The following is an 11188-nucleotide window of genomic DNA, read 5'->3' as shown; positions in this document are numbered from 1 at the left end:
AACAGGTTAGCAATGATTATATATAAGTAAGTGTGGAAATATATGAAAACCAAGCTTCTTCAAGTCAAGGGGTAAATAGATACTCTTACGATGATGAGTAAAGTTCAGTTCAGTTCATGGTATTGAGTTGAGTAGTGATGGAGAGAGAGAGAGAGAGAGAGAGAGAGATTTGAGTCTTCAGGCGAGCTGACGCCGTCGATCTTCCCGTTGTCCTCCGAAATCCTTTACAAGTCACTGGCTGTGACCACAACAAAGGGGACTGTTCTTCTGTGGTGGAGCTATCAACCCAGGCGAGGGTTGGAAACATGAATAACTCCCCACTGATCACACCCTGTTCACATTGCGAGAGCCACTGATCGATCCGCCTGATCGATCCTCCAAAAATTCACCTTTTCTGTGGGCACAACCAAGCTCATTCAGTGTCCAAACCCATGTGTCTCCAGGTCTAACAGCTGACCTCTTATTTATCTCACCGTGCTGAACACCAACCGTCCATCAAGCTGCTCCTCCCTTTTCTCCCTGTAAGAACTTGGAAGCTGCTAGTGTCCTTGCAAAAGTGTAAACAAACTGTGAGTAGTCTTCGCCTCGCTCTCTGTTTTTAACAAGGTGTCTGCGTTGAACAACTCTCTCTCTTTTCAACCAAGAATCTGTCAACCTATCAACAAGGTTATTCAATGTCCCTCATCTCCCCTTTTTTGAGGCCAAAACATGGAGGAAACAGAGGAGGTGCAACACCAGACAGGGGAAAGATAGTCCTCCCCCTTCTCCTCGTGGGCCAAGAGAGCATTAAGACGTCATGAGCAGAGACTATACAAGATCTTCCTGGTTTGCTTAATCGATGACCAACAATGCAAGTTACATTTCTGCTGTTTTGTTTATGTCCTTTCTTTTTCCATCTTTGCCACATCAGGACCAAGAAGATGGAGGGTGAGAAGATGGAGGTGAAGGGAGGGAATGATGATGTTATTATTGTTAGCAACACACAAAATGTTTGAACAAACAGTGGTATCAGTACATGCTCTGCCCCAACTCTTCATTTCACATATTGTTAAGATGGGGATGACTCCACTTACCCGATCGCTGAATTGTTCCCATGGACACACCTTCAAGGAGAATAATATCATTTAGACTCACTTTCAAGAACTCTTCATCTCAAGTTCTTGATGTTTATTGCTTTATTATTATATTTTTTCTCTTTCATTTTGTATTTGCACATTTTTTTGTGTTCTTGCACGTTAGTTGTCTGCCCTGTTGTGGGTGCAGTCTTCCATTGACTCTATTGAGTTTCATGTTTTTACTGTGAATGGCCACACAAAAAAATCTCAGGGTGTTTGTCCAGCACCGTTGAGTTGCTATTGACTTGTGTGACCCTGTGAATAGTGCAGTTGTCCACTGGAAGTCCATATAGAAGTAGATTGTCAGGCCATTCTTCCACGCAGACACTACTGCTGCCCAGATTTGAACTCAAGACCATCCATCTTGAAGCCCAGTGCTGATGCCACTGTTGCAATGGCTGGCCCCAATACACATACTTTTAATCATAAGATTACTTTGAACTTTGGTGACATTTGGGGTCTGTCTGACAGACATGGCTTCATTTATTGGAATGAAAAATAATAGCATTTGAAATCAAGGATGATGTACTTGAAATATTCAGTGGTGCTGAAGAATTATGGGATATTTCTGAAACATTATCACCTACAACTGCTATCCACATCCTGATGAAGGGACTTGGCCTGAAACATCAACTGCACTCTTTTCCATAGATGCCGCCTGGCCTGCTGAGTGTGTGTTGCTTGGATTTCCAGCATCTGCAGACTTTCTCTTGTTTTTTCATGTAAAAGAAACAGCTACAAGACTACAGATGTGGTTTATGAGGCAATCGTGTTCAAACGCACGAGGCAAGAAGCAAGCAAAACAGTGGATCAACACTGAACGTGTCCGCAGCAACTTGCAGATCAGCAGCACATTATCCCAAATAATTTTCTCTTGGAAAAGATATGAAACTGAAGAGTTTCTGAATTAGTCAGAAGGTAGAGCAGCTGGAAGAGTTCAAGCTGCTGTTGTGAGTAGGGTCAAAGAGGAAGATAAACATCAGAGCCGAAATCCCAGAGCATCTACCAGCATCACTGTCAGGCAGTTCAGAAACAGAATGCTCTGCAACAGGGCGAGTTATAGAGGACACCCAACTACTTGAGCCAGCAAACTCTGAAGAGTGTTGAAGCTCGTGCAAGAATCAATAACAACTCAGAACTTGTATTTGTAAGGTGTCCAAGCTTCTGACCACAGATGAAAGTGAAGTTCTGCAACTCGCAAGTCAATGTGGAGTTTCTGTCACTGACCTTTACCATCACCTGATTGTAACTCAGTGAGGACAAGGAGGGCATTTCCCTTCCAATCACTGCAGTTTGACAGTTCTGGGAATGATTTCATTGTAAATGAAATTCAGATCCAAATGTAATGTTCTAAGTAATCTCAGGTAACTTGATCTTGTGCTGAGTTTTGACACAGCATCAACTCCTCACATTGTCTTTATATCACATTGTTACAATTTCTATGAGGATGGGATTGTTGCTTTTAATTAACACAGGAGGGATGTGGTAGTTATTGTCATGTTTCTTTAAGAATTGTGTGCAATTCCTATTTAGACTGTGCAGTTCTGGACATACTTGTATCTTTTAGGTTGCGAAGAGGACATGACTTTCCCATATTTTCTTCAGAGTGGACAGAAATGAATGGGATTGACCATTTTGGAAGGAAAGGAAAAAATAGCAAGGAAGTCTATAGTAAGCTATCAGGATAGGAAATAATGTTATGGTTTCTTCCCAGGGGAAGTGTATACAACCTTAGGGAAAATATGCTTTAGTTAGGGAAAGCACTGGTGAATCTACATTTGGAGCACCATGTACAGTTTTGGTCTCCTTATTTAAGGATAAACTGGAAATAATTTAGAAAACATTGATTAGGCTAATACTTGAAACAGCACTTAAAAGAAAAGATTGACCAGTCTAGACTAGAATCCATAAGAATTTGGAAATGAAAGGCGACTTGAATGAACAACAACAACTTGAGAGGGGGTGGATGTAAGGAGGGCTTCTCTTGTGGGGATTCTGGAACTAGGGGGCTAATAGGAATAAGGCAAAAATTCAACACTAGTAACAGTTCAGAAGGAATGACCTCAAATAATTCAGAAAATACTGCTATTTGGGGAGAACAATTTGGCAGTGAACTCCATCTATTTAACCCACCCAATTAGAAATGCTAGCAATGTAGCGGTTGTGGTTTACTTGGTGACAAACTTGCCTCATCCTGACTTTGCTCATTGACTTGGCACTTTGGAAACGTTACGTTAACTTTCAATACAGATAATCCAAGTGTCCCTGTGATGTTAAGCATGATGTCTCAATCATCCCTGAACACCTGAAGCTTAAATTCAGTTGTATGCAACTTTACATTCCCAATGTTATCGCAGTTCCTGAAGACAAGTGAATGTATCACAAGCAGGAAATACTGGGGTACAGAGTGCTTTGGGTTAAAACAGCTGGTAGGTGAAATCCACAGTTCTTCTGCCTTTATGGATGTCTAAAGTCTGTGACCCTACACAATGATTCTAGTCCATCAACCTACCCACGTTGACTTAAAATGTACAACTTGCACCAGTTCAAGGTTTTCTTCCTGGTAAATGCCATATCTATCCTAAGTGGAGAGTCCCTGTGCCTGGTTGTGTATTGCACGACACCATGATATCCCATGTCAGGAAAACGAGGAAGATGGTGCACAATCAGTACAATAATTGTGTAACAGAGCTCCAGGAAATGGAGTTCATGAAAGGTGCCGGACAATTATGTAACCTGGCCAGTCACATTTCTGAATAGTAAATTTTCTAACGCCTATATGGCTATTTTTGAAGAGGAGTTGTGAGATTGACGAGGAAGATTCTAGGCCTATGGGCAATTCTGATAAGGTTGATGACAAAGTACAATCTGAGTCATTTCACTGTACTAGTGCAACAATGGACAGAAATAAGTCCGTATTTACAATGAAAGCTACTTATCAATATACTTTACATGGACTGGTGATCCAAGTTGTCCTATTGCATTGTGCCTAGTCTGTGGCAAACAACTTACAAATGTAGCAGTGCCTCCAGCAAAACTGAACAAACACTTAACTGCAAATCACAGAGTGCTGATTATTTTATACAGCTATTGGAATCTCAGAACAAGAGAAAAGCTTTTGTTAAAGTCACAGTCAATAAAAAGTTTCAGGAAGCAAAATTTATTTAGTAGCAGAACTTATTACCCAGAAAAGGAAAGTCACAGTTGTTGAGAACCTAATTAACACTAGTATATAAGATTATAGTGGGTAAAATGCTAGGACAAAATGCAGTATGAGAAATTGAAAAGGTTTCACACTCAAACAGTACAATAAGTCAACATATTGATGACATGCCACATGATGGTTTTGAGAGAAACTGAAAAACAGCTTATCTATCCAGGTTGATGAGTCAACAGATTTCACTAATAAATGTCATGTTGTAGCATTTATAATTAAAGAAAAAGATTTCTGCTGCAAAGAGCTGCCAGAAACAAGCAAAGGCCAAGATATATTTAACATTTTGTCTTCATCTCTGGAAACAGAAAGTGTCTTGGAGGAACTGTGTTGGCACCTGTACTGATAGTCCCCCATCAATTGTCGGCTCCGTGAGAGGTTTCCTTTCTCTCGTTTAAAGAAGAAAATCCTGACATTGTCATGACACTGCTTTCTTTGCAGAGGGATGCTAATGTTAAAAACTCAGATGAAGTGAAATAGTTCTGGATGATGCTGCAATAATGGTTAACTTTATTAAACAAAGACCAGTTCACTCGAGCACGTTTAAAAACCTAGACAAAGAGCTCGAATCTCCTGCTACATACAGAAATACAGTGGCTTAACAAAGTTAAGAGTTCTCAACAGGGTGTTTGAGCTGCAAGGTGAATTGCAGTAGTTTCAAGAAAATAAGCCAGATTTTGCTGAAGATGGAATGACTGCAGAAACTAGCCTACCTGGCAGACTGTTTTCATCATATGAACCCGTTGAAACAACTCTCTGTAAGGCCCTGGAGAAAATGTTTCGACTTCAAGTGACACGATTCTTGGATTTAAAAGGAAATGGAATCTTTGGAAAAATCATGAAATGTTCCCATTGCTGCTTGGGCTTGAGAGCGAGGAAGGATATCAGAAAGTTTCAAATCTTATTGAAAGCCACCTGGAAGGACTGCAGAACAAAACTGTACAGTATTTTTCCTTCTTTCAATGCAAGTGTATGACTGGGTGTGGGACCCTTTCTCTGAATCTCCTGCTTAGCCTGAGAACATGACTTTGAGAGAAAAGGAAGAACTTTGTGAGCTGCAGTTTGATCGTGCACTCAAGATGAGATTTACTGACTTGGCCCTGGAAAAATTTTGGATTTCTGTAAGAGAGTATCCTGCCATTCACAGGAAAGCAGTTTTCAACTTCTTACATGGGTGAGCAAGCTTCTTGTTTAAAAAGCAGTATCAAGAGGAAGGATAGAAATACTCTCATTTCAATTGAACCCACAATTGAGTATTTGTGCAACAAAAAACAAGCACAGGTTTCACATGCTGGGCCTATATTTGAGCCTGACATGTAAGAAAATGCTTTTTCAAATTCTTGTATAAAATTGTGCCTTAGGCTATATTTTTATTCATATTGCTTTGATTTATAGTAAAGTTCTAAGAACTATTCAACATTGTCAATAAATTTTCATCTTGTAAATAACATTAATTAAACTTTGCAATCTTTATTTAAATTAGAGCTGTTAGGGAGGGTTTAAACTAATTTGGCAGGTAGATAGGAACTGGAATGTTAGAGCGGAGGAGGGGGAGAACAGACATAAATCTAAGATAGTGAGCAGTAAAAATGTCAGGAAAGTCAGGCAGGTGATGGGGCAAATTTGCAGCCATTGTGATGAGTTGCAGTGCAATCAAAGCAAAAAGTACCAAATACTGGACTTAACTGTGTTATACTTAAATGCATGCAGCATAAGGAATAAGGTGGATGATCTTGTCATACAGCTACAGATTGGCAGGTACGATATTGTGGCCATCACTGAGACGTGGCTAAAGGATGCATGTCTCTGGGAGCTGAATGTCCAAGGATACTCGGTGTATCGGAGGGATAGGCAGGTAGGCAGAGAGGGTGGCATGGCTTTATTGGTAAAAGACAGGTGAGAGTAGATATAGGACTGATAGAAAATGATGCTGGAGAAATTGCAATGGGAGTTAAGGAGATGGTGGAGGAACTGAATGAGTATTTTGCAAACACGAGGGAATCTGCAGATGCTGGAATTTCAAGCAACACACATACAAGTTGCTGGTGAACGCAGCAGGCCAGGCAGCATCTCTAGGAAGAGGTACAGTTGACATTTCTGGCCAAGACCCTTCGTCAGGGCTAACAGGACTAGTATTTTGCATCAGTCTTCACTGAGGAAGACATCAGCAGTGCACCGGACACTCAAGGGTGTTAGGGAAGAGAAGTGTGCGCAGTCACAATTACGACAGAAAAAGTACTCAGGAAGCTGAGTAGTCTAAGGGTAGATAAATCTCCTGGACCAGATGGAATGCACTCTCGTGTACTGAAGGAAGTAGCTGTGGAGATTGCGGAGGCATTAACAATGATCTTTGAAAAAGTCAATAGATTCTGGCATGGTTCCGGGGGACTGAAAGATTGCAAATGTCACTCTGCTATTTAAGAAGGGGGCAAGGAAGCAAAAATGAAATTATAGACCTGTTCGCTTGATGTTGGTGGTTGTGATGTTGTTGGAGTCGATTGTCAAGGATGAGGTTACAGAGTACCTGGAGGCATATGACAAGATAGGCAGAACTCAGCATGGTTTCCTTAAAGGAAAATCCTGCCTGACAAACCTAATGCAGTTTTTTGAGGAAATTACCAGTAGGTTAGACAAGGGAGATGCAGTGGATGTTGTATATTTGGATTTTCAGAAGGCCTTTGACAAGGTGCCACACATGAGGCTACTTAACAAGATAAGAGCCCATGGAATTACAGGAATGTTACATATGTGGATAGAGTGTTGGCCGATTGGCAGGAAACAGAGAGTGGGAATAAAGGGATCCTATTCTGGTTGGCTGCCGGTTACCAGTGGTGTTCCACAGGAGTCCGTGTTGGGGCCGCTTCTTTTTACATTGTACATCAACGATTTGGATTATGGAATAGATGGCTTTGTGGCTAAGTTTGCTGATGATACGAAGATAGGTGGAGGGGCCGGTAGTGCTGAGGAAACGGAGAGTCTGCAGAGAGACTTGGATAGATTGGGAGAATGGGCAAAGAAGTGGCAAATGAAATACAATGTTGGAAAGTGTATGGTCATGCACTTTGGTAGAAGAAATAAACGGGCAGACTATTATTTAAATGGGGAAAGAATTCAAAGTTCTGAGATGCAACGGGACTCAGGAGACCTTGTGCAGGATCCCCTTAAGGTTAACCTCCAGGTTGAGTCAGTAGTGAAGAAGGCGAATGCAATGTTGGCACTCATTTCCAGAGGAATAGAGTATAGGAGCAGGGATGTGATGTTGAGGATCTATAAGGAGCTGGTGAGACCTCACTTGGAGTACTGTGGGCAGTTTTGGTCTCCTTATTTAAGAAAGGGTGTGCTGATGTTGGAGAGGGTACAGAGAAGATTCACTGGAATGATTCCGGGAATGAGAGGGTTAACATATGAGGAACATTTGTCCGCTCTTGGACTGTACTCCTTGGAGTTTAGAAGAATGAGGGGAGACCTCATAGAAACATTTTGAATGTTGAAAGGCATGGACAGAGTGGATGTGGCAAAGTTGTTTACCATGGTGGGGGAGTCTAGTACGAGAGGGCATGACTTAAGGATTGAAGGGTGCCCATTTAGAACAGAGATGCAAAGAAATTTTCTTTAGCCAGAGTGAATCTGTGGAATTTGTTGCCACAGGCGGCAGTGGAGGCCAAGTCATTGGGTATATTTAAGGCAGAGATTGAAAGGTATCTGAGTAGCCAGGGCAAAGGTTATGGTGAGAAGGCAGAGGAGTGGGACTAAATGGGAGAATGGATCAGCTCATAAAATGGTGGAGCAGACTCAATGGGCCTAATGGCCGACTTCTGCTCCTTTGTCTTATGGTCTTAAATCTACAGAGCCAACTTTAAGAAAAATTAAATCCCATTTTGGTTTCAGCCAGTTATTTAACAGAAATTATGTTTGCCTTGTTAGTTTTTAAAATTTAAGGGAAAATAAGATTCATTTCAAAAAATCTGTTTGACCTGTTTTTTTCCCAAAAAAGGTTGGCTAAAAATTCATTCACTGCTCAGAACAGCATTGACAATTACTTTGGATTATTTTATCTACAACTTACTGATCACATTAACATACCGTGAGCTGTAGATACAATTTTTTCCACATGGTGGTTCCCTGGGACCTGAAAACCATTTCAAGGGTTCCTCCAGGCTAAAAAGTTTGAGAAAGGCTCCATATTTACGCAAACATGCTAGTGATTTAGCTTTACTACTCACTTCTCCATATTTGTTATCCTCATTCCAGTAAAATTTCTGCCTCAGTTCCTCTAAAATTGCCATAGTTCACTTTCACTTGCATGAATGCAAGCGCTGAAAATTTGTTCTATCTCGCAAAGAATGCAGTTTCAGATCTGGTTCAGCAAAGTTTCATCATACATGGATGTTTCTCCCTAAAGCTAGCCCTTACTTTCAACATGTGGCTGCCACCCTGAAGCTCTCATTGTTCCAACTTTCCCCAGCTCTCAAATTTACCATTTCCACCCCCATTTGTCCTCCTTTATCCTCCAGCTACTGCGTTTACCTTCCTCAACAGGCTTACTCCCCAAGGAACCCCTTAAGAGACACCTTAATTTTGATCATGTGCTTTTCACTTTCAGTTAAAGCTACCAAAAGGTCACAGCATAAAGCCTATATTCTGCTCTTTGGACGTAAAAAAAAAAAATGGCAGGTTGCATGTATGCAATGGCAGTTCCTATTTGTGTGTTTGCCATCTCCAGTTGTTCACTGCTTGTCAGGCTGCATATTCAATAGAAAAAAAAAACAGCTAGATTTCAGACCCAAGCTAGTGTTTAGTCTCCAGCACAAACTTGCCCTATAACTTCATATCTTCCTGGCAACTGCCCAAATCAACCCTGGTGTATCATCTTGGTGTGGGCAGATGAAGTTTTGTCTATAAAATCTACTCCAACAAATACTTCCTCCTCCAACATACCATGTCTTTCTTCCTCAGCTCCCTTGCAAAAAACCTCTCACCCACATTCTTGTTGTGTTCTTTCGACAGTCTATTGTTTTACATCCCACTAACTTAAGTTACCCTGAATTACTCCCCATATTCTAACTTGTGATTTGTGCAGCTCACCAACCACCTTAACTTGCTAATGTACGACCTCCAACTTCACACTTCTATTGTAAAACTTTTTCAAAGCTTATTCTTTCCCCAAATTTCTGACCAAATGCTACATACAGGATTTGGAATGTCATTTTGGTTGCCTAAAGATAGAGTCTAGTGATGGGACAATGAGAATATCTCTGGAATTCTTTCCCTATCAAACTTCCCTTGTAATTTAAATTTTTGTTCACCTACATTGTTCTCAAGCAGTTTGCTGTCAGATTTTGTTTGTGTTCCTGTGAAGTAGTTGTTTTAGTCATCAAATAAAATGCAAACAGTTGAAGGGTTGATTCCTGTCTGGTGGCCAACTTCTGTATTAAGCATTTCATGATAGCACTTTCTACTTGTTACTCCTTCTACAAAAAACCTTCCGTATCAGTAAAAATCAGCAACTTGGTGATGACAAAATATGACCCTGTTCCAGGATTTTATTGATAATCTTTAGTTTCAGCTATAAAGTTCTTCGCTGTTCTTCAGTTTAATAGTAGCAAGGATAGAAACATAGAAAATAGGTGGAGTAGGCCATTTGACCCTTCGAGCCTGCACCACCATTCAGTACGATCATGGCTGATCATCCAACTCAGAACCCTGTACCCCCTGATCCCTTTAGCCACAAGGGCCATATTTAACTCCCTCTTAAATGTAGCCAATGAACTGGCCTCAACTGTTTCCTGTGGCAGAGAATTCCACAGATTCACCACTCTGTGTGAAGAAGTTTTTCCTAATCTCGGTCCTAAAAGGCTTCCCCTTTATCCTCAAACTGTGACCCCTCGTCCTGGACTTCCCCAACATCGGGACCAACCTTCCTGCATATAGCCTGTCCAATCCCTTTAGAATTTTATACGTTTCAGTAGGATCCCCCCTCAATCTTCTAAATTCCAGCGAGTATAAGCCTGGTCGATCCATATGAAAGTCTTTCTTCATATGAAAGTCCTGCCATTGCAGGAATCAATCTGGTGAACCTTCTTTGTACTCCCTCTATGGCAAGTATGTCTTTCCTCAGATTAGGGGACCAAAACTGCACACAATACTCCAGGTGTGGTCTCACCAAGGCCTTGTACAACTGCAGTAGAACCTCCCTGCTCCTGTACTCGAATCCTCTTGCCATGAATGCCAGCATACCATTCACCTTTTTCACCACCTACTGTACCTGCATGGCCACTTTCAATGACTGGTGTACAATGATACCCTGGTCTCGTTGCACCTCCCCTTTTCCTAATCGGCCACCCTTCAGACAATAATGTTTTCCTGTTCTTGCCACCAAAGTGGATAACCTCACATTTATCCACATTAAACTGCATCTGCCATGAACTTGCCCACTCACCTAACCAAGTCACCCTGCATCCTCCTCACAGCTAACACCGCCGCCCAGCTTCGTGTCATCTGCAAACTTGGAGATGCTGCATTTAATTCCCTTGTCTAAGTCATTAATATATATTGTAAACAACTGGGGTCCCAGCACTGAGCCTTTGAGTACCCCACTAGTCACTGCCTGCCATTCTGAAAAGGTCCTGTTTACTCCCACTCTTTGCTTCCTGTCTGCCAACCAATTCTCTATCCACATCAATACCATGTGCTTTAAGTTTGCACACTAATCTCCTGTGTGGGACCTTGTCAAAAGTCTTTTGAAAATCCAAATACATCACATCCACTGGTTCTCCCCTATCCACTCTACTAGTTATATCCTCAAAAAATTCTGTAAGATTCGCCAGACATGATTTTCCTTTCACAAATTCCATGCTTT

This window comes from Mobula hypostoma, chromosome 3, assembly GCF_963921235.1.
Source record: "Mobula hypostoma chromosome 3, sMobHyp1.1, whole genome shotgun sequence".
Lineage (NCBI taxonomy): Eukaryota > Metazoa > Chordata > Chondrichthyes > Myliobatiformes > Myliobatidae > Mobula > Mobula hypostoma.
Note: the sequence above shows the minus strand (reverse complement) of the source record.